This window comes from Scyliorhinus canicula, chromosome 21, assembly GCF_902713615.1.
Source record: "Scyliorhinus canicula chromosome 21, sScyCan1.1, whole genome shotgun sequence".
NCBI lineage: Eukaryota > Metazoa > Chordata > Chondrichthyes > Carcharhiniformes > Scyliorhinidae > Scyliorhinus > Scyliorhinus canicula.
The window spans coordinates 4,938,729-4,965,491 of record NC_052166.1 but is presented as its reverse complement, the minus strand read 5'-3'; the positions used below and the strand labels follow the sequence as shown (position 1 = coordinate 4,965,491).

The window sequence follows — 26,763 nt, the reverse complement described above, 5'->3', positions numbered from 1 at the left end:
GACGGGGATATGGGTACAAACCAACACTTGCTTATATTCAATTTTTCTGCGTAAAGATATGACATATGTAAATAGGTATTGGAAGGCAGGTCTCGTTTAGTTCGTTTTTTTTACTACCGAGTGGCCATTAAGGCTAAGTAGTCCAGAAAGTCCAAAAATTATACTGAAGATCTTCATCCTGTGTTCTTGTCTGGGTTGGAGACTATCTTCTTGCAATTGGATAGATGTATCCAACTTGAACGTCCTTCAAGTTTGACCGAAGTTGGCGTCGTCAGTAGTACGAGGAAGGGTCCGCTCCAGCGTTGTCCTAGTTTCTTTCTGTCCCAGTTTTTTACCAACACGAGGTCTCCGGGTTTGACCACTGGATATCGAGGGACGGCTGTCCCTGTCGTTACTGGGAGATGTGCCTGTGAGTGAAGAAACTTCAAAGAAAGTGTTAATTGATTCAAATAGTTCTGCATTTGTTCCCCCATCACATGGAGGTCTACTCCCTCTAGGGGCTTTCCATGGGTATCCCAGGGAGTCCTCATTGGCCGACCATAGACTATCTCTGCAGCTGACAGTCCGGTCCGCGAATGGGGAGTCACTCGCATGTGAAACAGTGCCAAAGGTAATACTTTTAGCCAATTTAACCCAGTTTCTTCAGTTAATTTAGATAATTTTTCTTTTAAAGTCCCGTTGGCTCTTTCCAGAATTCCTGCTGCCTGCGGGTGATACGCGCAGTGCAGTTGCTGTTTAATTACAAGGGCTTTGCACAATTCAGTATTGATCTGAGCTACAAAATGTGGTCCATTGTCTGAGCTCACCATTTTGGGTACCCCAAAACGAGGAATGACTTCCGTTAACAACAACTTCACTACTGTATGTGCCGTACAATTAGTGGTGGGGAAGGCTTCAATCCATTTACTAAACACATCGATTATTACTAAACAATATTTATAGCACTGTGCTTTTGGAAATTCAATAAAATCAAGCTGTATACAAGCAAAAGGATCATCTGGCAAGGGGGTGGTTCCCGGAGGGCATTTGTACCTTTACTCTTATTATGTTTCATGCAAATGACGCATCGATCCAGCCGCGTTTGCGCTGCTGTATTCAAATCTGGGTGCCACCAGGTTTTAAGGAGTAGCTGTACCACTCCCTCCTTGCCAAGATGGGTACAAGAATGCAAATAATTAACAAGTAACGGCAATAAAGAATTCGGAATACAAACTTGACCAACTGGAGTCAGCCAGAGGTCTCGTGTCAAGGAGTGCGAACACCTCATTGACTTCCATAGTGTTCGCTCAGAATCAGAGGCGTCCCTCTGTAAATTTTGAACTTCAGCTATCTCTGGCATGCCCTTTGTCCTTAATGCAGGTACCTGGTTTAGAGCCTGATTAGCCCCACTGGGAACAATTAAAGAGGTTGATGAAGCTGCAGTTTTAGCAGCTGAATCAGCACGGGCAGTTCCTAATTGAACAGGAGTGTCACCCTTCGTGTGCGCAACACATTTGATAACTGCCAATTGACGGGGAAGCTGAATAGCATCGAGGATATTTTTAACCCAAAGTGCATTTTGAATGGGAATTCCCACAGACGTGAGAAAACCTCGCTGTTGCCAGAGGCGGCCGAAATCATGGGTCACGCCAAAGGCATACCTAGAATCAGTGTAAACATTAGTACTTTTGTCTGTGGCCAAAATACATGCTCGAATAAGGGCGAATAGCTCGGCTTTTTGTGCAGAGACAGGGGTCTGGAAGGCTGCTGCTTCCTGTACGTCAGTGTCGGTTACCACGGCATATCCCGACTGTGGGACGCCAAATGGGGAAATGGAAGAACTGCCGTCAATATAAAAAATCAAATCTGGATTATCAATAGGCCTGTCTGTTAAATCCGGGCGAGGTGTGGAAAGGAAGTGATTCCGAAGCAAACAATCGTGTGGTGGGTCTTCAAGATTATCGGGGGGCTGTTCGAGGAACACAGCAGGATTTAAGGTTGAACAATAATGAAACGAGAGGTAGGGGTTTTGCAATAGTGAAACCTCATAGCGGCTCAATCGCGCTTGAGTCAGATGCTGGGTTTGCTGAGACGTTAGGAGAGCCACGATAGAATGTGAAGTATGCACCAGTACTGGTTGGTGAAGGGTTAGATTGGAGGCTGCCTGTGCTAACAAATGGATAGCAGTAAGAATTTGGGTGCAAAGGTCTGTCATACATAGGTCGTCCTAGTGCTGGGGCGGTAGCCAGGGCGTTTTTCAGAGTAATAAAAGATTGCTTTGCTGAATCAGGTAGATCAAACTTAAGAGGAGCATTTTGAGAGGAGTACAGAGTTAATTCTTTAGTATGCACAGTAACATTAGGAATCCATTGTCTGCAAAAGTTCACTAATCCTAAAAAGGCTCGCACCTGCTTGGGCGATGTAGGAAATGGGGTCTGCAGTATAGGAGTAATGCGTTCTTGAGTAAGGGAGCGATCAGTAGCACTAATTAGGACATCCAAAAATTTGACCTGTCGTTGGCCTTTATGAACTTTAGCGGGCGGGATCACATATCCCCATGAATGGAGACGGATGAGCAGGTAAAAAGTGTCACGTTGGTTAGCGATGAAATCAGGGCTGGCAAGGAGTAAGTCATCAACATATTGAATGATGGTGGAGCCACCAGGAGGTGCTAATGTCGCTAACTGGGAGTGACCAAACGCCATTCGGATGGTCTACCTATCTTAGGAAGTGGAAGAATCGGGGTGTTACAGGGCAATTGGCACGGTATCAGAATTCCCTGTTGAAGGAACGATTGAATCATAACCGAGACGCCTTCTTCAGCCTCGGGGCGCAAAGGGTACTGTGAAATAGAGGGCAAGGGCATATCAGGTTTGACTCTAATAACAACGGGAGGGACATTAGTGAGACCGACTTCGTGTTTGGAGGCTGCCCATAAATCTGCGGGTAGTTCAGGAGTCGTAGATTGGGCTGAATGATGATGGTGCAGTGTGCCAATGTGGACAAATGGGCGTTTAAAATATTCTAAAGTGCCTGCGGGTAGGGTTTGACTATCATTAAGAAAAGGATCAGCTTGTCCTCGTAGTGCAGCTGCCAGAAATCCCAAGGACTTGGCATTGTAGCCTTCGTTGACAGAAAGGGTCACGTGGGGTGACACAAGTCTCAACTGACACCATAGGCTGCGGGGTAAATCGACAAGAAAGGCAGGCCCTTTTTTTGTCTTGGTAAATGCTCTCCAAATCGGGCGAGCATACTGTATGATCGTAGCAAAGAGTGACATGTGGATTGGGAATATCTAAGGGAGGTGAAAAGTGTGAGGGAGCAAAATCAATCGACCACCACTGTGGAGTAGTGAATAGGGGAAAGTTTCGAAGCTGGGCCTGCGGGATAGGTGATATAGTAATGCCGTTATCAAGGCTTGGGTCACTATATTCTCTCATCTGGACTCTATCGGGTGTTTTAAACAGTGGTACTCAAGGTTAACGTTAGCTGCCAGCATAGAACAGAGAGCAATCAGGCGCAGGCACAGAAGTTATTCAATCTTGCAGCTGGTGACCTCGTATTTGAGAGTTCTATAAACATACCATTATCAATGCACTGTATTACCGCTCCGAATTTGCAGTGTCTGTCTGCCTAATAAGGTCAGGTGTCGCTAGTTGAGGTACATCCTTCCTGGGAGAGGGCTATGAGTAGCACTTATTTAAGTCAATTTTCAATGTTTGCTATTTAACCAGTTTTTTTGGAAAGAGACATTACTGGATGTTTATTATTTCTTTTTATTTCAAATGAACTGAACCACCGCCGAGTCTATCTGGAAGGCCTGAAACGATCTGAAGTTATTTTAGACAAGAATCCATTGTTGAGTTCCTAACCGTAATCTTGTTTTGACTTTGCTCCCCTTTTTTTCATTTTGGGAGATTTGTTATCCTCAGATATTCCTGAACAAAAACTAATGGAGTGTTTTAGCAACTTTCTAATCAAGGTGGATAGCCTAACTTGGTTCTTTTCCATATGCGCATTCCGTTTTCAAGACCTGTCAATTCTATACCCAATTTTAATTCTTTATCCTGCCAGCTGGCTAACAAGGAGGCATCCTTCAATTTTGGACAATATTCCCTCCATAGAGCAACTAACTTTTTAGCAGTTGACCCCCTATTATTTTCCTAAATCACTTGTTGAGCTTCTATTACTGTTGATAGGTCTTTAGTTGTTCACACAGCGTTTGCAGTACGCTGCCATTTTAAAAAGTTGTATCTAAAGTTTTACCCATTGCACACTTTGTCTGATGCCAGATGGTCCTTCCGATTACAATTTTAACAATTGATTAAGGAAATTACGTGTGTGATGTTTTATGTCAGGGTCCGCACGTCTTTTGCCCTGTTTATGTGTTATTAAGCAGAGTTATCCGCATCTGCAGGAGATTATAATTTAAATCACGGAGTTATCGCGCTCCGTACAAACCAATTAACAGCTCAAAGGTGACACTGTAAAGATTCTATGTCACCCGCTTTACAAAGTTAACGGGAACCTTTTTATCGCGAAGGTTTCAAGTAATAACAAGGACCATGTTGGCATCGATATCTCTTTACCTCTTTCAAATAATCACAGCTTGAAACATAATTTTTAAAGTCAAAGTCTGAAAAATGAAATATGAATTCTTTCCCTCTCTCTCTTATCTATCTCTCTCCCTCTCTACATAACTCTGTGTCTTTGGAACTCTTGTTGCTCTTTCTCTTTATCTGCCTACCTCTCCATCTCTGCCTCTCCCTGACTCGCTCTCTTTCGCTATCTCTAACAGTTCCTGTCTCTTGTCACTGGCTCTCTCTCTCTCCTTCAATCTCTTCCTCTGTCTCTCTTTCTCTTTCTTGGATTCAGCCCTTGTCCTTGAGGACAAATTTTGAACAAAAATTTTTCATTCTCCTTCGAAAATTTTATCTGTGTTATTCCATTTAAGTCAATTTGCACTGATTAATCTTAGAGGCATTAGCTGTTCTCTGAGATGTATTTTTTCTTTGTCAATTCAAAAAAGACCAACTGTCTGCTGAAATGGTTAATGTTTCCTGCAGAATCTAAGGGCCGGAGAACTTGGCGTGATGCCATTTACGTCTTTTCACGCAATCTAAAAACTTATTCACATTTCAATTACTCTTATTTGTAAAGTTACTTTCTTTTAAACTGATATAGTGTGAACTGAACAACTTTGGGAACATTTGCAAGAGAAATTATGAATGTTTTGCGATTAGTTTAAAAACAATTCGAGTACGCATTTTGTTGCCCTTCAGAAGAACCACTTGTTATCATAATAAGGCCAGTACAACATTCCAAGCAGTAGTTAGTTAACATCATCTGATGTACTAAATTTCATTCAAAAGCAATGTTAAACTTTAGTCATTATTGCCAGCATGTTTCTAAATTGGTAACTTATTAACTTCACTTCCATAATTTCCTTATTGTGGATCTTTTAATCAACACCTCTTAGTCAATTATCATGTTTTCCGTAGAGAAGGGTTGTTCGATATTTACGGCTTGCGTCTGTGACCGAGTGCGTGTCGCTAAGGGGGATACGTTAGCGGGAGTTTCATTGGTAATGGGATCAGAAGTGGGAGTCAGGACTTGGGAAAGTGGAATTGTAAGATCAGGGAGCGCAAACTGAGGGTGGGGTCCAGGGTTCAAATTCTCCTCGTCTTCCGTATCGCTTGAATATGGGAACATCGGCATGCCAGAGCAACTGGGAGGATCCTCCTTTCCTATAATCTTTTGAGCTAGCCCTATTTGTCTGGTGAGAGGTTTCTTATTGCCGAATTGCTTTTTTTTAGTGTTTTGACTGTTTTCTATCCCAAAGCTCACATTACAATTTTAAAGTCTCCCAATTTTTCAATTTATCGTTCACACACTCATTAATATCTCTTTTGCGGGCGTTATCTTTCCAACTCATTGTGATTGTTCGTTGCGTTAAGTGGACTGTTTTTTTTTCCCACTGTAAAATTAAACAATTTGAAACCGGCATTATTTTTTTTCCAGATTGCTTTTTTTTCCTGCATCAATGCTATTGTCAAAGTTCCAAGATCCCTGTGTAACCTAGTGGCCAGATATCGTTACCTAATTTATTGTTTAAAGCAGCGCTGCAGCCAATCTTCGAATATTACGTTCTTGAGAAGGGGTTTCTAAACACATGAAAAATAGAGGGGAGTTGCCGCTAGTTTTATCTAAAGTTTGTCGCATAATGTCAGTAAAATGTGCCCCAGGCAAAAGAAAAAATGCTCAAACAAAATTTCTGGTACCAAATCAAATTGGAGGGTCCTTGACCCCAAAAAATTACTGACAGGGTCCCTGACCCCAAAACTTAATCAAAGGGTCCCTGACCCAAATTTATTGACAGCCTGTATAAATCTGATGCGGATAAAAAACGAGATCAACAAGGTCCCTGACCTGCGGCTAATTACACAAAAAAAATGTACTCACAGTCAAATTTAGATTCGAGAACCGTCACCTGTTTAGTTACTTCCGTCAGGGATGAGGGGTCGCAGCACAGATCCGAGAGAGAGAGAGAGACCAAGGTCAATCTTACCTTGTGCCGGCGTCTGTCTCTTTACTCCGGTCGTGGCCTTGATCACCTTTTCTCAGTCCCTCATGGAAGCTCACTTCAGGATATTGGATTTTTTCTCGCAGCGCCAAATGTCGTATTTGATATTTTCCCCGCGTCTTGACTGTGATAGAGAAATACAAACATGATTCATTAGGTAAGCAAAACTGAACTTTATTTCCGAATTAGAACTGACTGCTAGCAGTAAATGGCTGAGACTTTTGAAGTCGGAAGGCAGTCAGTACAAACTGCTGAGTCCGTCCCAAGTCTGCGATATTACAGAAAAAGAAGGCGATTCTTGTACATTATAGGATCAAGATAACATGAATACAACTTGGTCAGGAATTTGATCGAAAGTAAAACATAAGTAATAATCGTTACAATGGCGTCACCTTGCTGACCTTTAGGGGAATGGAGTTTCATATCATTATCTTGTCTTTGTTTTAAGAACTGGACAAACTTGTTTACATACAGGAAGAGACAGTTGATCAGCTTGGTATGTATTGAGACTACTTCTAGGTTCAAGCCTTATCTAGACTCTCAGAGTCACCCAGTTCTCAGGACATGCTGTCTATGTGTATTCTGGATCTGTGCCTTAGGTTATGTGAAAATCCGTTTAAATTCAATTGTACTAAGAAGACTTGACTAGTTTTCCCATCATGCAATTATTTGCTTCACACAATACCACAGTGTAACGACAACAATCTCTCCCTCAATGCCAGCAAAACTAAAGAGCTGGTCATTGACTTTAGAAAGCAATGTACTGTACACACCCCTGTCCGCATCAACGGGGCTGAGGTGGAGATGGTTAGTAGTTTCAAATTCCTAGGGGTGCACATCTCCAAAAATCTGTCCTGGTCCACCCAAGTCGACGCTACCGCCAAGAAACACAACAGCACCTATACTTCCCGTACCAGCCTCCCCGGACAGGCGCCGGAATGTGGCGACTAGGGGCTTTTCACAGTAACTTCATTGAAGCCTACTCGTGACAATAAGCGATTTTCATTTCATTTTCATTTCAGGAAACTCGGCATGTCCACATTAACCCTTACTACCAACTGCTCGGCCCAAGACCGTAAGAAACTTCAGCGAGTCGTGAACACAGCCAGGCCATCACACGAACCTGCCTCCCAACCATTGACTCCATCTACACCTCCCGCTGCCTGGGGAAAGCGGGCAGCATAATCAAAGACCCCTCCCACCCGGCTTACTCACTCTTCCAACTTCTTCCATCGGGCAAGAGATACAGAAGTCTGAGAACACGCACAAACAGACTCAAAAACAGCTTCTTCCCCGCTGTTACCAGACTCCTAAAAGACCCTCTTACGGACTGACCTCATTAACACTACACCCCTGTATGCTTCACCCGATGCCGGTGTTTATGTAGTTACATTGTGTACCTTGTGTTGCCCTATTATGTATTTTCTTTTATTTCCTTTTCTTTTCATGTACTTAATGATCTGTTGAGTGGAAGATACTTTTCACTGTACCTCGGTACACGTGACAATAAACAAATCCAATCCAATCCAATCCTACTGTTCCCCTGTTTCATAGAAATTACAGTGCAGAAGGAGGCCATTCGGGGCAGCACGGTAGCATAGTGGTTAGCATAATTGCTTCACAGCTCCAGGGTGCCAGATTCGATTCCCGGCTTGGGTCACTGTCTGCACGTTCTCCCCATGTGTGCGTGGGTTTCCTCCGGGTGCTCCGGTTTCCTCCCACAGTCCAAAGATGTGCAGGTTAGGTGGACTGGCCATGCTAAATTTCCCTTAGTGTCCAAAATTGCTCTTAGTGTTGGGTGGGGTTACTGGGTTATGGGGATAGGGTGGAGGCGTGGGCTTGGGTAGGGTGCTCTTTCCAAGAGCCGGTGCAGACTCGAAGTTGGCAATTTTTTTGCGAGCCATCCTGATGAGTCTGAGATGGAAAACTTTGACAGCGCATGTCTATTTTTCCAGCAGTACTGATTTTTACCTTCTTCAAACCCCCGCTTGTAGATTCCGTCACCACCATCGAAGGAAACAGCTTCCAAACTTCCAGCAATAGGAATAACTGAAGCAAAACACCGCAGATTCTAGAAATCTGAAATAAATTGGAAGCTGCTGGGAAAAACTCAGCAGGTCCGGACAACATTTCCGGAGAGAGAAACAAGAGTCAACGTTTGGTGTAGGAAGTAATAACAGGACATTTGGAAAGTCAAAATGCAATCCAACAGAGTTAGCATGGTTTTATCATAGAATTTACAGTGCAGAAGGAGGCTATTCAGCCCATCGAGTCTGCACCGGCTCTTGGAAAGAGCACCCCGCTTAAACCCACATCTCCACCATCTCCCGATAACCCAGCTAACCTTTTTGCACACTAAGGGGCAATTTATCATGGCCCATCCACCTAACCTGCACATCTTTGGACTGTGGGAGGAAACCGGAGCACCCGGAGGAAACCCACGCAGACACGGGGAGGACGTGCAGACTCCGCACAGACAGTGACCCAAGCCGGGAACCGAATCTGGGACCCTGGAGCTGGGAAACAATTGTGCTAACTACCGTGCTACCGGGCTGCCCCATGAAGGCTAAATCATGTTATGACTAATTTGCTAGAGTTCTTCGAAGATGTAAAAAGCCAAGTGGATAATGGGGATCCTGTAGATGTAGTATATCTGGACTTCCGGAAGGCGTTTGATAAGGTGCCGCACAGAAGGTTAATACATAAGGTGAGATCATATGGGATATGGGGTAACTTCTTAGTGTTATGGGCCAGTGTTTAGCGAACACCAAAGTATATGGTGGAGTTCACCTGACCCATAACTTTAAATAGATTTTGGATATGGGGAGCACAGGTGTGGTGCAAAAGAGAGCTAAAGTATGTTTAAACAAAACAATGTTTATTCTATGAATCCAGTTAATATTTTTAAACACACACAGTAAACATCTTAGCATCTATCACTCAAATACCCACCCCCTCCAAAGTTACTCTATAAGTAACCCTTAATCTTTCCTTGCAACATCCATAAGACAAATACCCTCTTTAACGCAGAGATCAGGTTTAAATTCTCTCCTGAGAGCAGTTATCACTTTTAAATTAGCAGGTGATTTGAAGACATTCCTTTCATACAGAGAGAGACCAGAATCACACCTTGTTTCTCTGGATGCAGCTCCCAATCTGCAAAATGAAACTAAACACACCCTGTAGCTGACAGCCAAAAGTGAAAGTAAAGCAGACAGACAGCCCAGCTCCACCCACACTCTGACATCACTGCAGCTATTTGATAAACACCCATTTCTTAAAGACACTCTCACATGACACCTCCCCCCAAGAAAAAAAAATAAACCATCAACTTCAGGATGGTTTCATTTTTCACCGTTTCAGTGTCAAATATTGACAGTAAATATTTATTGTTTTGTAAACAAAACAAAACACGCAAACATTTATAATAATGTAGCCCATTTTAGTTCTTCTTCCTCCACCGAACCTGCTTCTTTTCATCACATCCGTGACAAAGCATCGGCTATCGCGTTTTCTCGTCCTGCTACATGTATTATTTATGAAATGGCTGTAACAATAAACTTTATCGGAACTGTCTTATCCTGTTTTACCACATCAACCTTCCCAGTGCTTTTCTTCAACCACCAACCCTGTGACTTTACATGGCCTAGTTTATTACAGTGAAAACATTTGAAACTTTTCATCTCTTTTCTACACTCCTGGATTTCTTTTTTAATCTGAGGTACACTCTCCTTATTATCTCCCATCAGATCACATTTGCCTCTATCACTTGAGAATTTCTCTTGTCCCCAGTTTCTATCCCTCACAGGCTGAAACTGATGTCAGAAACCAAGCTTTGATTTATGAACTAATTCATAATCATCTGCCATTTCTGCTGCTGGACGAAATCCTCCCAACTGTCCTGGCTTGAGACAATTCACACCTCTTTAACCTGGGGTTACCCCGCTTTCTGGCTCTGTAAAGATTTAATTACCTGCAAATGCTCGCATTCAAAGTATCGTCTGGCATCTTTGACTTTGTCTGTATAAATGTTTCTGGAACCTACCTCTTCATTCACCTGAGGAAGGAGCAGTGCTCCGAAAGCTAGTGATTTGAAACAAACCTGTTGGACTTTAACCTGGTGTTGTAAGACTTCTTACTATTTCTGCTGCTACCCTCGCAGTTTTAACCCTCTGCTCTTCCACATGAGTTCTCACTACAACAGGGATTGAATTTTTAAACTCCTCCAAATGTATAATTTCTCTAAGAGGTTCATACGTTTGGTCTATTTTCAAAGCCTTTATCCACCTATCAAAATTACTCTGTTTGATCCTGTCAAACTCCATGGATGTTTGACCAAATTCTTTCCTTAAATTTCTAAACCTTTGCCTGCAGCCTTAAAGCATTAGTTCATATGCACCTAAGATGGATTTTTTCACTTCCTCATACGTCCCAGATACCTCCTCCGGTAGTGATGCAAACACTTCAATACCTACCAGCTTTGTTTGAATTAGTAACACTCACATGTCCTGTGGCCATTTCATTTGTTTAGCCACCTTCTCAAATTAAATGAAAAAGGCTTCTATCTCCTTCTCATGAAACCTTGGCAATGCTTGGACATACTTAAATAGATCCCCACCAAGCCTTTGACTATGACGCTCTTTCTCTTTATCCTCATCACTATCCTCCAACTGTACGTTTCCCTTTACACCCGCCAATTTTAACTGACTGTTATGTTTCATGGCCATTTTCTGAAGTTCAAACTTCTCTCTCTTTTCCCCTTTCCGCCCTCTCTTTTCCCTTTTCCATGATCTGTACCTCCCTTTCTCGATCGTTTTGTTCTGCTAGTGCTATTCTTTCTTTGTTTCTTTCTTCTCTCATTGCGTATTCAAGTTGCTTTAATTCCTTTTCATGTTCACATCGCTTGATTTGTAACTGAATTTTTGCCATTTCTGAGGAGCTAAGGAGACTGTATCTCAGGCAATTTTAAATGCTTAGCTACTGCCGTAAGTACCTCTTCTTTTCGTATTCTGTCAGGTAATGTTAACTGCAATGTTTTCGCCAAATCTAAAAGCCTGTTTTTAGTCTCTGTCCGTAAGGTACTGTGTGTGACCGTCTCCACCCCAAAAAACCTCAGAGCCTCTGAAAGAGCCATTGTCCACAATACACTCCCTACTTAAACTGTGGGCTAAATAGCTGGCTTGTAATGCAGAACAAGACCAGCAGCGCGGGTTCAATTCCCGTACCAGCCTCCCCGAACAGGCGCCGGGATGTGGCGACTAGGAGCGTTTAACAGTAACTTCATTGAAGCCTACTTATGACGACAAGTGATTATCATTATTATATCACTGCAACTATTTGATAAACCTCATTTCTTAAAGGGACGTCCTCTACAGCTATTTGACAAACATCCATTTCTTAAAGTTACTCTCACGTGGCATTAGAAGACTGGCTGACGGACAGAAGGCAGAGAGTTGGGATAAATGAGTCTTTTTCTGGTTGGCAACATGTAACTAGTGGGGTGCCACAGGGTTCATGGGCCCCAGCTATTTACAATCTATATTAATGACTTGGATACAGGGATAGAAGGGTCTATAGCTAAATTTGCAGTTGACACTAATATCGGTTGGACTGTAAGTTGCAATGAGGATATAAGAACCTTACAAACGGGGTTCGATAGGTTAGGAGAGTGAAGCAAAGACTTCTGGTGGTGGTCATGGAGTGAGTGGTCGCACATTTGGTGGCTCCCGCTCAAGGTGGGTTTTGTTGGTCCTTCCCCAGCCGTACGGGATTTTTATTGAGTGTGGAAAGTGCGTGAGTGCCCAGGGAAGGTTATACTCCTCAGATGAGGCTGGTGTGTGGATTAGTGGACGAGAACGAGAGAGCAGCTGGACCAGGTTTCTTGTGCCACAGGTGAAGATGGCGGAGGGCAAGGGGGCTGGGCTGCCCACCCAGTGGTCGACGGAGCAGCTGGTGAAGGTTTTGAACAGCAAATTTCTGCAGCAGAGGACGGAGGCCTCAGAGGACCCGGCTACGGTGGTGGAGCCGCTCAGGGCGGCGATTGAGGAAGTGGGGCAGAGGCTGGAGGCTCAGGGCCTGGCAACACAGAAGGTGGAGGAGGCGGCGGGGGAAGCACGAGGAGCAGAGGCCCTCGCTGGAGGCGGAGTTGGGGGGATGGTGGTGGACGGCCAGAAGAGGCTGAGAGAGAAGATGGAGGACCTGGAGAATCGCTCCAGAGACAGAACCTGAGGAACGTCGGGTAGCACGAGGGCATCGAGGGAGTGGAGGCCGCCACGAGGATGCTGGAGAGGCTGATGGGGGAGGGGATCTTCGACCGGACCCTTGAGGTGGATCCATTTTGGTTGTTAAAAACGGAAAGGGGCTGGTTTAGCTCACTGGGCTATATCTGCTGGCTTTGAAAGCAGACCAAGGCAGGCCAGCAGCACGGTTCGATTCCCGTACCAGCCTCCCCGGACAGGCGCCGTGAATGTGGCGACTAGGGGCTTTTCACAGTAACTTCATTGAAGCCTACTCATGACAATATGCGATTTTCATTTCATCTTTCAATATGTAAACTTGAGAGTGCATCAGTGCAGAGGGATCTGGGTGTCCTTGGGCATGAATCTCAGGAAGGGTTTTTCTTATGAAGAGAGATTGAGCAGTTTAGGCCTAAACTCTCTCCAGTTTGAAAGAATTAGAGGCGATCTAATTGAGGTGTAGAAGATGATAAAAGGCATTGACAGAGTAGACGGGGAGCGGAGACTTGCTGTGGTGGCGCAATCTAGAACGAGAGATCATAGTTTTAGGATAAGGGGGGAGCAGATTTAAATAGAGATGAGGAGAAATTATTTCTCTCACAGCGTCATGAATCTGTGGCATTCACTATCCCAGAGTGTGGTGGATGCCGGGATATTGAGTAAATTTAAGGAGGAGATGGGCAGATTTGTAACCCATGAGGGGTTGAAGGGTTGTGGGGAACGGGCGGGAAAGATGGAGTTGGGGCCGAGAAGAGGTCAGCCACGATGGTATTGAATGGCGGAGCGAGCTCGAGGGGCTGAATGGCCGTGTGAGACATCTTCTGGGGAAGGAGGTGCCACCAAATGCAGACTGGCCCATCGCGTTGCCTTCCGCCATCTTTGTTCTCCACCAGCGCCACCCGGTGCTTAGCAGCGCCGACGTGGGGATGCGGCGGCGTCCGGCGCTCCGCTCCCTGCGGCAGCGCCCCACATTCAGCCCGCCCATCCCCCTGCAGCAGGCATCGCCCACATTGCCCACCACCATCTTCTCAAGAGGCAACTGGGGACGGGATGTGAATGCTGGGCCTAGTCAGGGACGCCCACATCGCCATGAATGAATAGAGAAAAAAGCTGATCCAATCAAAACCCAGTTTGGCACAAGCAAAAGAAAAAGTTTCAGCTTTTTTTGGGGGGGAAAAGGAAAGGACATATTGGCCAAAGCTTTTTTGCATCGCACATATATGGACAAAGACAAGAATGCCAAATTACAAAGGGTGTACAACAATTTATGCCACAGGAGGTATGGGGCGCTGTTCGGACGGCAAGCCGGGCAGCATGGTAGCACAGTGGTTAGCACTGTGGCTTCACAGCGCCAGGGTCCCAGGTTCGATTCCCGGCTTGGGTCACTGATGAGACCATCAATTCACGCGACACGTGGTCAGAAGTGAACAGTGGTTTTAATCGTCTTACAACAGAGCCTGCCTGTGACGAGATGAACTCCAGATGAACTGGCAGGCAGGCTCTCAGCATCAACCTTTATACTTCCGGTTAAGGGGAGGAGCCATGGGTGGAGCCATGGGCGGAGCCAAGGGTGGAGCCCAGTACAAGCTCCTCATCTCCCCCTATGGGTAGAGCCGCGCAACTACACATGATCCAATACAATATACAGGCTCAACACATGTTGTACAATACAGTGTGGATTATTAGTATTTATAATTCACCACATTCACCCCCTGTAAAAAAATCAAGTCCGGCGGGGGTGATGGTTTACAGATTGAGCCTGTCCAGTGGTCGAGTTGTCCATGGTGATCGGCGGAGCACCGGGGTTGCAGCCCCTTCTGGTGGCTGGACGATAACGGTCGGTTGGGGTACGATGGCGGACTCCGGGGGTGATTCTGTCCGAGCTTCGTACCCGTCTGGTTCGACTGGGGAGTGGGGGCGCTGGAAGCTTGCTGGTGTGGGTGCGCGGAACATGTGTAGCGAACTGGTAGGTGCGGGGGCGTGGGGCGCTGCGAGTTGGGCGGGATGTAGTGTGAGGGGTACCTCGGCGGTGGTAGTGGTGGGGTTTGATCCAGCAGGCGCTAGATCCCGGAGGGATACGGTGTCCTGACGGCCGTCAGGGTACTCTATGAAGGTGTACTGGGGGTTCGAGTGTAGTAGAAGCACTTTTTCTACGAGTGGGTCAGTTTTGTGCGCCCTGACGTGCTTCCGGAGGAGTACTAGGCCCGGTGTCTTCAACCATGTTGGGAGCGAAGCCCCCATGGTAGTGCCCCTGGAAAAAATAAAGAGCCGCTCGTGAGGGGTCTGGTTGGTAGCAGTACATAAGAGGGACCTAATAGCGTGGAGCGCGTCGGGGAAGACTTCCTGCCAATGGGAAACCGGGAGATTCCTGGACCGGAGGGTCAGTAGGACGGTCTTCCAGACCATCTCATTCTCCCTCTCCACCTGCCCGTTCCCCCTGGGTTGTAGCTGGTAGTCCTGCTCGAGGCGATGCCCTTGTCGAGCAGGTAGTGACGCAGCTCGTCACTCATAAAGGACGAACCCCGGTCGCTGTGCACATAGCTGGGGAAACCAAACAGGGTGAAGATACTATGCAGGGCCCTAATGACTGTGTGGGAGGTCATATCGGGGCACGGGATAGCAAAAGGGAATCGGGAGAACTCGTCGATGACATTCAGGAAGTACACATTCCGGTTAGTGGAGGGGAGTGGCCCTTTGAAATCGATAGTGAGGCGCTCAAAGGGCCTAGAAGCCTTGACCAGGTGGGCCCTGTCTGGTCTGTAGAAGTGCGGTTTGCACTCTGCACAGATCGGGCAATCCCTGGTGATGGCTTTTACCTCCTCAGTGGAGAAAGGCAGATTTCGGGCTTTAATGTAGTGGGTGAGCCGGATGACCCCCGGGTGGCAGAGGTCATTGTGGATGGCTTTTAAGCGGTCGCTCTGTGCGCTGGCGCACGTGCCGCGGGACAGGGCATCCGGGGGCTCGTTGAGCTTCCCCGGTCGATACATATCGTAACTGTAGGTGGAGAGTTCGATCCTCCACCTCAGAATTTTATCATTTTTAATTTTGCCCCTTTGCGAGTTGTCAAACATGAAGGCAACCGATCTTTGGTCGGTTATGAGGGTGAACCTCCTACCTGCGAGGTATTGCCTCCAGTGACGTATAGCTTCCACAATGGCTTGTGCTTCCTTTTCGACCGAGGAGTGTCGAAGTTCCGAAGCGGAGAGGGTTCGGGAGAAAAATGCGACTGGTCTCCCTGCCTGATTTAGTGTGGCTGCAAGAGCTACCTCTGAGGCGTCGCTCTCTACCTGAAAAGGGACGGATTCATCCACCGCCCGCATGGCAGCCTTGGCGATGTCCTCCTTGATGCAGGTGAAGGCCTGGCGAGACTCAGCCGACAGGGGGAAAAGTGTGGCCTTAAATAGTGGGCGGGCTTTGTCCGCATATTGAGGGACCCACTGGGCATAGTATGAAAAGAATCCCAGGCAGCTTTTGAGGGCCCTGGGACAATGAGGGAGACGGAGTTCTAAGAGGGGGCACATACGGTCCGGGTCGGGGCCCAGGACTCCGTTTCCCACGACATAGCCGAGGATGGCTAGCCTGGTCGTGCGGAAAACGCATTTCTCCATGTTGTAAATGAGGTTGAGTTTCTGGGCCGTCTGGAGAAATCGATGGAGGTTGGCGTCGTGGTCCTGCTGGTCATAGCCGCAGATGGTGACGGTATCCAAGTACGGAAACGTGGCCCGCAGCCCGTACTGGTCCACCATTCGGTCCATTGCTCGTTGGAACACCGAGACTCTGTTCGTGACGACGAAGGGAACCCGGAGGAAATGGAAGAGGCGGCCATCGGCCTCGAATGCCGTGTAGTGGCGGCCCTCTGGGCGGATTGGGAGCTGGTGGTATGCAGACTTCAGATCCACCGTGGAGAAAATCCGATACTGGGCGATCTGATTCACCATGTCTGCAATCCTGGGGAGGGGGTACGCATCGAGGAGCGTAAACCGATTAATGATCTGACTAGAGTCCACGACCATGCGGAATTTTTCCCCGGTCTTGACGACCACCACCTGAGCTCCCCAGGGGCTGTTACTGGCCTCTATGATCTCCTCACGTAGGAGCCTCCGGACCTCGGTTCTGATAAATACCCTGTCCTGTAGGCTGTATCGCCTGCTGCGGGTGGCTACGGGTTTACAGTCCGGAGTGAGATTGGAAAAGAGTGGGGGGGGGGGGGGGGGGGGGGGGGGGGGGGGAGAGAGATTCACAGTGTGGCTAGGCTGCTGATGGTGAGTGGGGGTAGGGGTCCGCCGAAGCTGAGGGTGAGACCTTTGAGGTTACACTGGAAGTCGTGTCCCAGTAAGAGTAGGGCGCAGAGTTCGGGCAGGACGTATAGTTGACAATTAGAGTAACTAGCGCCTTGGATCGTTAGGGTCGCGCCCTTGGAGGTGAACAGAGTGGGAGCCCAAAGCAAGGGAGGAAAAACAGGGAGCGAACAGCGTCTTACCAGATCTGGGTGTTCGATCCGGAGTCGAAGAGGCACAGTGTACTGTACCCGTTGACTTGAACGGTCGTCATTGAGTTGCGGAGGTGTTTTTGACACGACTGGTCCAACGTGGCTGCGCCGAGTTGCAGGTAGTCGGCGGCTCGGTCCGCTGTGCTGGGGTGGCCCCGTGGTGAATGCCGGCTGAGGTCGCAGTCTTCGATCAGATTTTCTGAGTGTGGAGAGGATGGAGCCCAAGATGGCCGCCCCCGTGATTCGCACGTGGCGGGTGGTGAGGAAGATGGCGTCCAAGATGGCGGCCCCCATGAGTCGCACGTAGTTCGGCCGCGTGGTGGGGGTCCGCCAAGATGCCGGCCCCCATGGGTTGCACGTGGTGGGTGGGGGCGGAGTCGGAGTACAGGCCGCGGCGTTACGGGGCCTGTGGGCCTGCGAATTCAGAGAACGAGTGCTTTGAGCCGCGGGAGGGTTAGAGGCTGGGGCTTTCTTCGCCAGACACACTCTGCAGGTCGCGTTGCTGGCCGGGCAGTGCTGCCGCGGGTGCTGGGGCTGGCCACAAAAGTGGCAGCATAGTGGCTGGGTGGCCGCGCGGCGCAGGCCTGGGGGAGTCGCTGGCCGGGGGCCCCTACTCTACTCCCTGTACACACACGACTGCGTGGCAAAACTTGGTTCCAACTCCATCTACAAGTTTGCTGACGATACGACCATAGTGGGCCGGATCACGAATAACGACGAGTCCGAATACAGGAGGGAGATAGAGAACCTAGTGGAGTGGTGCAGCGACAACAATCTCTCCCTCAATGCCAGCAAAACTAAAGAGCTGGTCATCGACTTCAGGAAGCAAAGTACTGTACACACCCCTGTCAGCATCAACGGAGCCGAGGTAGAGATGGTTAGCAGTTTCAAATTCCTAGGGGTGCACATCACCAAAAATCTATCCTGGTCCACTCATGTCGACGCTATCACCAAGAAAGCACAACAGCGCCTTTACTTCCTCAGGAAACGAAGGAAATTCGGCATGTCCACATTAACCCTTACCAACTTTTACAGATGCACTATAGAGAGCATCCTATTGGGCTGCATCACAGCCTGGTATGGCAACTGCTCGGCCCAGGACCGCAAGGAACTTCTGAGAGTCGTGAATACCGCCCAGTCCATCACACGAACCTGCCTCCCATCCATGGACTCCATCTACACCTCCCGCTGCCTGGGGAAAGCGGGCAGCATAATCAAGGATCCCTCCCACCCGGCTTACTCACTTTTCCAACTTCTTCCATCGGGCAGGAGATACAGAAGTCTGAGAACACGGACGAACAGACTCAAAAACAGCTTCTTCCCCGCTGTTACCAGACTCCTAAATGACCCTCTTATGGACTGACCTCATTAACACTACACCCATGTCTGCTTCATCCGATGCCAATGCTTATGTAGTACATTGTATATATTGTGTTGCCCTATTATGTATTCTCATGTATTTTCTTGAACTTTGTTTAATTCCCTTTTCTTCCCATGTACTGTATGATCTGTTGAGCTGCTTGCAGAAAAATACTTTTCACTGTACCTCGGTACACGTGACAATAAACAAATCCAATCCAATCCAATGACGGGGTCGCGGAGTCCGCGGGGAACGAGGTGAGGCTGCGAAACAAGGCCTCCATAGTTGTAGCGAGTTCAACAGTGTCTTCTAAATTTTGGGCCCCCTTCTCAAGCAGTCGCTGGCGCACGTAGTTGGATCCGAGGCCTGCAACAAAGACATCGCGGACAGCAAGTTCCCTGTGTTCAGCAGCATTTACAGCCTGGTAATTACAGTCCCGGGATAAGGCTTTTAAGTCTCTTAGAAATTCTTCTAGCGCTTCTGTGGGGTGCTGGCGGCGAGTAGTAAAAACGTGGCAGGCGTAGACCTCATTGACGGGCCTCACGTGCATTCTGTCGAGTAGGGCCAGGGCCTCTGTATATGAGCTGGTACAATTTAACTGAGTAGATACGATGGCTCACCCTTGCGTGCAGTAGGCTGAGTTTCTGCTCCTCCGTCGTTTCTGGGGTGCTTGCTTCAGCCAGGTAGGCCTTAAAACATCGGAGCCAGTGTGAAAAGATTTATTTCGCCTCTGCATCCTGTGGGTCGAGTTCCAGTCGATCAGGTTTGAGGGCTGATTCCATAGTCGTTCCTTCCTGTTTCTTAAGACGATTAAATTGATGAGACCATCAATTCACGCGACACGTGGTTAGAAGTGAACAGTGGTTTTAATCGTCTTACATCAGAGCCTGCCTGTGACGAGATGAACTCCAGATGAACTGGCAGGCAGGCTCTCAGCATCAACCTTTATACTTCCGGTTAAGGGGAGGTGCCATGGGTGGAGCCCAGTACAAGCTCCTCATCTCCCCCTATGGGTAGAGCCACGCAACTACACGTGACCCAATACAATATACAGGCTCAACACATGTTGTACAACACAGTGTGGATTATTAGTATTTATAATTCGCCACAGTCACCGTCTGGGCGGAGTCTGCACGTTCGCCCCGTGTCTGCGTGGGTTTCCCTCCAGTTTCCTCCCACAAGCCCCGAAAGACGAGCTGTTAGGTGAATTGGACATTGTGAATTCTCCCTCTGTGTACCCGAACAGGCGCCGGAATGTGGCGACGAGGGGATTTTCACAGTAACTTCATTGTAATTTAAGATTACTTGTGACAATAAAGACTATTAAAAGAAAGCCAACTCTGGTGGGCTGTGGTGTTGCCATGGAGACACAACGGAGATCTATAGGTTCCCCCAAGCCCCCCCCCGCCCCCTCCTCCCCCCCGCCCCACAGACCTGGGACACTATTTGCATGTGTGTTTGCAGAGGACGGGTCCCCTGCGTGCGAATGTACATCACCTCGAGGCACACATAAACGTGCCACAGTCACGTGCTCGACCGATTGTCTTTCATCGGTGTTGGCGTAGCGCACTCAGGGTTGTTCGGCAGGTGCTGCCTCATGGCAGAATCACGTTCTAACACCAGGCATTTTGCTTTGTTTTTTTATTTTGCGGGCATGGGCTGGTTTAAATACTCTGCCCAAACCCCCCCCCCCCCCCCACCCCATTACGGACAACCAAAAGGGGGGGGGGCTGCCATCTTGTTTTAATCGGTCGATTGTCGGGTCCCCTGGCATTTAAACACTGGCACCGAGATCCTTGCATGGCGTTGCTGGGCTGGCGTGGTTGGCAGCAACGTCCTTTTGAACCGATGGAGGCTTCCCGTTGGTGGAAAATGGGTATCCCCGCGCAGCCGTTGGGTAACGGCGGCGCAAAATTGTTTGTCCTGATGAGTGCCATGTGGAAAGATTCAGCAGCACCTTTCCCGCTTTTCAGCAATATTCAGCCGGTGCGGCCGAAAGTGACTCATTCTTGTTTTTTTTGCTTCCTGACTCTGCAGGCGAGAGCGGAGAGGCTGGAGAGGAATGCCAGAGGGCGGACGATTCCGGGGGCCCCGACGGAGCGTTCAGTCTCTTCCCGGCGCTCTTCCCCACCTTGCAAGTCGAGGGCTGTCTCCACCCGGCGGCCTTCAGCCTGCGAGGGGCCGCTGGGGCGGGCTGGCCGGGGTGCGCCCGGCGGGGTGGCCCGGGGGCCTACGAGAGGCTCTTCCGACTGCCACAGGCCAGCAGGGGCTCCCCGCCCCACGGCGCCCTGCCTGCCCGCCTGCTTTACGACAAGGGCCGGCGAGCGCTGCGGCGCATCCAGGAGCTGACGGAGCCCAGCGAGGCGCCGGAACCTTCCGCCAGCTGGCTACTGAGGGAGGGCAGCCCCGGCGAGCGATGCAGTCGACTAAGGAGCCTCCTGCTGGACGAAGGACCCCGGCAGCCCTGTGCGGCCAGCTTTGGTAAGTCCGCCACCTCGGACCACCCCAAGACCTACCCCATCCCCAAACATCCAACCCTTCATGGGGGGGGGGGGGGGGGGGGGGGGGGGGGGGGGGGGGGGGGGGGGGGGGAGAGGAAGAGGGGCCCAGGATAAATATTCCGTGCGAACCATTTTGCGGGTCACGTATACTCTGTGTGTGTTTGAGTGTGTGCGAGCGAATGAATGAGAGTGTGAACGTGAGTATGTGTGTAAGAGTGTTGGTGAGTGTGTGAGAGCATAATTATTTCAGAATCTTTATTAGTGTCACAAGCAGACATGTATGCGTGTGTGAAAATGTGTTTGTAAGTGTGTGTGTGGATATAGTATCTGTGGGTGTGTGTGTGTGTATTTAAGTGCACGTTTGTGAGTTGGAACATGTGTGCATGTGCACACGGAGGAGGCACGGTAGCACAGCGGTTAGCACAGTTGCTTCACAGCTCCAGGGTCCCAGGTTCGATTCCCGGCTTGGGTCACTGTCTGTACGGAGTCTTCACGTTCTCCCCGTGTCTGTGCGTGGGTTTCCTCCGGGCGCTCCGGTTTCCCCCCACAGTCCAAAGACGTGCGGGTCAGGTGGATTGGCCGTGCTAAATTGCCCTTAGGTTAGGTGGGCTTATTAGGTTACGGGGATGGGGTGGAGGTGTGGGCTTGGGTCGGGTGCTCTTTCCAAGAGCCGGTGCAGACTTGATGGGCCGAATGGCCTCCTTCTGCACTGTAAATTCTATGATTCTATGAAGGAAGAGAGAGTGTGTGTGTGTCTGTTTGAATGTGTGTATTGCTGTGTGAGCAACAATGTGTGTGTGAATATATTTGAGTGTGTGTCACTGAGTGTGTATGTGAGAGCGTAAGTGTGTGTGAATGTCTGAGTGTTATAGAAGAACACAGAACAGGCCCTTCGGCCCTCGATGTTGTGCCGAACAATGATCACCCTACTCAAGTCAACGTATCCACCCTATACCAGTAACCCAACAACCCCCCCCCATTTAACCTTATTTTTTAGGACACTAAGGGCAATTTTTAGCATAGCCATTCCACCTAACCCGCACATCTTTGGACTGTTTGTTTTTGTTTTTGTGTTTTGTTTTTGTGTGTTTGAATGTGTAAGAGTGTGTGCATGTGTGACAATGTTTGAGTGTGGTATGTGTGTTTGTCAGTGTGTCTGTGTGTGTATGACAATGTGAGTGTGTATGCGTGTGAGAGTGTATGTGTGTGACAATGTGTGAGTGTGTATACGTGTGTGACAATGTGTGAGTGTGTATATGTGTGACAATGTGTGTGTGTGTTTATGTGTGTGACAATGTGTGTGTCTGTGTGTGTATGTGTGTGACAATGCGTGTGTATGTGTGTGACAATGTGTGAGTGTGTGTGACAATGTGTGTCTGTGTGTGTGTGACAATGTGTGAGTGTGTGTGACAATGTGTGTGTGTATGTGTGTGACAATGCGTGTGTATGTGTGTGACAATGTGTGAGTGTGTGTGACAATGTGTGAGTGTGTATGTGTGTGACAATGTGTGAGTGTATGTGTGTGACGGGCAGCACGGTGGCCTAGTGGTTAGCACAACCGCCTCACGGCGCTGAGGTCCCAGGTTCGATCCCGGCTCTGGGTCACTGTCCGTGTGGAGTTTGCACATTCTCCCCGTGTCTGCGTGGGTTTCGCCCCCACAACCCAAAAAATGTGCAGAGTAGGTTGATTGGCCACGCTAAATTGCCCCTTAATTGGAAAAAATAATTGGGTAATCTAAATTTAAAAAAATAAAAAAAAGTGTATGTGTGTGACAATGTGTGTGTGTGTGTGACAATGTGTGTGTCTGTGTATGTGCGTGACAATGTGTGTGTCTGTGTGTGACAATGTGTGAGTGTGTGTGACAATGTGCGTGTGTCTGTGTGTGTGTGTGTGACAATGTGTGTGTGTCTGTGTGTGTGTGTGTGTGTGACAATGAGTGTGTGTCTGTGTGTGTGAGACAATGTGTGAGTGTGTGTGACAATGTGCGTGTGTCTGTGTGTGACAATGTGTGAGTGTGTGTGACAATGTGCGTGTGTCTGTGTGTGACAATGTGTGAGTGTGTATGCGTGTGACAATGTGTGTGACAATGTGTGTGTGTATGTGTGTGACAATGTGTGTGTGTATGTGTGTGACAATGTGTGTGTGTATGTGTGTGACAATATGTGTGACAATGTGTGTGTGTGTATGTGTATGTGTGTGACAACGTGTGTGTGTGTATGTGTGTGACAATGTGTGTGACAATGTGTGTGTGTATGTGTGTGACAATATGTGTGACAATGTGTGTGTGTATGTGTGTGACAATGTGTGTGTGTGTATGTGTGTGACAACGTGTGTGTGTGTATGTGTGTGACAACGCGTGAGTCTACATTATATTGTTATGTGTGTGAGATGTGTCTCTGGGTGTGTTTGACAGTGCATGTGTTTGATGTGTGTGTGCGTGACAGAATGCGTGAGTCTGGGTGAGATTAGGGCAGCACGGTGGCGCAGTGGTTAGCACGGCAGCCTCATGTCGCCGAGCACCTGGGTTCCGTGGGGAGTTTGCACATTCTCCCCGTGCCTGCGTGGGTCTCACCCCCACAACCCAAAAAGATGTGCAGGGTGGGTGGATTGACCACGCTAAATTGCCCCTTCATTGGAAAAAATCAATTGGGTACTCAAAATTTAAAAATGTTTTTGAATCTGCGTGAGATTGTTGTGTGTGAGTGTGTTTGAGTGTGAGTATTTCTCTGAGTGTGCATATGTGCATATGTTTGTGAATGTTGTGAATGAAGGGGGCTGGTTTAGCTCACAAGGCTAAATCGCTGGCTTATAAAGCAGACCAAGCAGGCCAGCAGCACGGTTCGATTCCCGTACCAGCCTCCCCGGACAGGCGCCGGAATGTGGCGACTAGGGGCTTTTCACAGTAACTTCATTGAAGACTACTCGTGACAATAAGCGATTTTCATTTCATGTATATGATATAATGTGTGTGCCCTTGTGAGTGTGTATGTAAGTTTGTGTGTGTTGTGAATGTGTGAGAGTGTGTGTGTAAGCAGGTGTGCATGCGTTTGTGTCTGTGAGAGAACATGTGTGTGCGTGTGAGTATTGGTGAGTGTTTGTGTGTGTTTGCGAGTATGTGTGTGCGCATTTGTATGTGCCTGTGCATGAGTGAGTGTGTGTGGTGGTGAGTGAGCATGAGAGTGTGTCTGTGAGTGAGTGTGTGTTTTTGAGTGTGCATATGTGAGTGTGTGTGTATCTGTGAAGCGTATGTGAGTATGTGTACATTTGTGAGTGTATGTGTATGGGGCAGCACGGTAGCATAGTGGTTAGCATAAATGCTTCACAGCTCCAGGGTCCCAGGTTCGTTCCCGGCTGGGTCACTGTCTGTGTGGAGTCTGCACGTCCTCCCCGTGTCTGCGTGGGTTTCCTCCGGGTGCTCCGGTTTCCTCCCACAGTCCAAAGATGTGCGGGTTAGGTGGATTGGCCGTTCTAAATTGGCCGTAGTGTCCTAAAAAGTAAGGTTAAGGGGGGTTGTTGGGTTACGGGTATAGGGTGGATACGTGGGTTTGAGTAGGGTGATCATTGCTCGGCACAACATCGAGGGCCGAAGGGCCTGTTCTGTGCTGTACTGTTAAAAAAAAAAGAATGTTTGTGTGACTGCGTGTGTGAGTGTGCATGTGTGAACACAAGTGTGTGCGAATATGTGTGTAGTTACGAATGTGTTCGTATACGTGCATGCATGAGTGCGTGTGTGTATCTGTGTCTGTGTTTGTGATGTGAAAATGGGTATGTGTGTGCGTGAGTGTGTTTTTCTGAGTGTGTGCGCAAGTGTTTGTGTTTTGGGTGTGCGTGTGACTGTTTGAGTGTTCGTGTGTGTATGTGTGTGTGTGCATGTTTGTGTGTATCAGGGTGCATCAGTGTGTGTGAGTCTTTGTGAGTGTGCATGCATGTGTCTGCATGCAGGAGTGTTTGTGTGTTTCTGTATGTGAGTGAGTGTGTCCGTGTCCTTTTTTTTACGAACGAGAGTGTGTGTGCGAGTGCTGGTGAGTGTGTAAGTGAGTTTGTGAGTGAGTTCTTGTGTGTGTGAGTTTGTGCATGTGAGACTGTGTTTGTGTATGTGCACGGGTGTAGGAGTGTTTGTGTTTGCGATTTGGAGAGTGTGCGCGAGTGAGCAAGTGTTTGAGTGTGTCAGTGTGTGTTTGAGTGAGTGTGTGTATGTGTGTACAAGTGTGCATGCATGAATGTGTCTGTGGATATGTGTGTGTGTGTTTGTGAGTGTGCGTGCACGTGCATATGGGAGTGTGTGTGAGCGTTTGGGTGTGTTTGTGAGTGTGTGTGCGTGGGTGCAGGAGTGTGTGTGTGTAAGTGAACGTGTGAGAGTGTGTGTATGTAAGTGTGTGCACATGTAATGTGGAACTCGCTCCCATGGGGAGTGGGGAGAATGTGGGAGTCACTCCCATGGGGAGTGGGGAGAATGTGGGACTCGCTCCCACGGGGAGTGGGGAGAATGTGGGACTCGCTCCCACGGGGAGCGGGGAGAATGTGGGAGTCGCTACCACGGGGAGTGGGGAGAATGTGGGACTAGCTCCCACGGGGAGTGGGGAGAATGTGGGGGGGAGTGGGGAGAATGTGGGGCTCGCTCCCACGGGGAGTGGGGAGAATGTGGGGCTCGCTCCCACGGGAAGTGGGGAGAATGTGGGACTCGCTCCCACGGGGAGTGGGGAGAATGTGGAGCTCGCTCCCACGGGGAGTGGGGAGAATGTGGGGCTCGCTCCCACGGGGAGTGGGGAGAATGTGGGGCTCGCTCCCACGGGGAGTGGGGAGAATGTGGGACTCGCTCCCACGGGGAGTGGGGAGAATGTGGGACTCGCTCCCACGGGGAGTGGGGAGAATGTGGGACTCGCTCCCACGGGGAGTGGGGAGATTTGTGTCGATATGTTTAAGGTGGGGGAAGAGGAAGAGCTCGATAAACACGAGGGGAAATCAATAGAATGGATACTGTGGTAGATTGAAATGAGGAAGGACGGGCGGAGGACTGAGTGAGGAATGAACAGCAGCAGAGAGTAGTTAATCTGAATGTGCTATTTATCCTATGTAAACAGTAACGCAGTGGGGCTGGTATATATCCAGCATCTACTAATGGAAAATGTTGATGGTTCTTTTTTTCTCACTGTCACCAGCAGCTGTGACACCACCACAGGAGATCGGTTTGCAGAGGACGCCACAGGCCGGAACGGCCAGCCCAACTCCGGCTGAGTCAGAGCACGAGGAAGGAGGACGAAGGCTCAGCGTCCTCGCGTTGGCCATGCTGTCCTCAGGAATGCCCACCATGCTGAGCCCCGGCCCCCTCCCTGGGACGCAGGGCGAGAGGTTTGCAGGTGGCTCGGGGTCACCCCTGGATCAGCCCTCCGAGACGCCGGGGGAAAGCGGGCCACCGACCGCCGTGGGGACTGGCGAGCACCGCAAGGTCACCAGGGCCGCCTCCAGCCGAGTGACCTTCACCCTGGGCCTGGAGGCCCGGGGCCCAGCCTGGCCCACTCGTACCGAGGAGCTGCGGGCAGGGCCGCCGACCTCCAAGCGCCGGACATCCTGCCTGAAGGCAGCAATCCGTACCCCCTCCCCCGCCTCGGGCTCA

General features: G+C 48.9%; 1 long non-coding RNA gene across 2 annotated transcripts in view; it reads left to right on the top strand.

Annotated features, from left to right (window-relative positions):
- The window catches only part of LOC119955870, a 95,720-nt gene extending 69,315 nt beyond the window's left edge, over positions 1-26,405 (top strand). Inside the window, exons 2-3 of one of the 2 annotated variants that reach the window (XR_005458549.1) lie at positions 20,685-21,128; positions 26,312-26,405. This is a non-coding gene — a long non-coding RNA (uncharacterized LOC119955870). Of the gene's footprint in view, positions 1-20,684; positions 21,129-26,308 lie in introns of both variants that reach the window. The other variant, XR_005458550.1, reaches the window with a different exon arrangement.
- Positions 26,406-26,763: the final 358 nt, after the last annotated feature.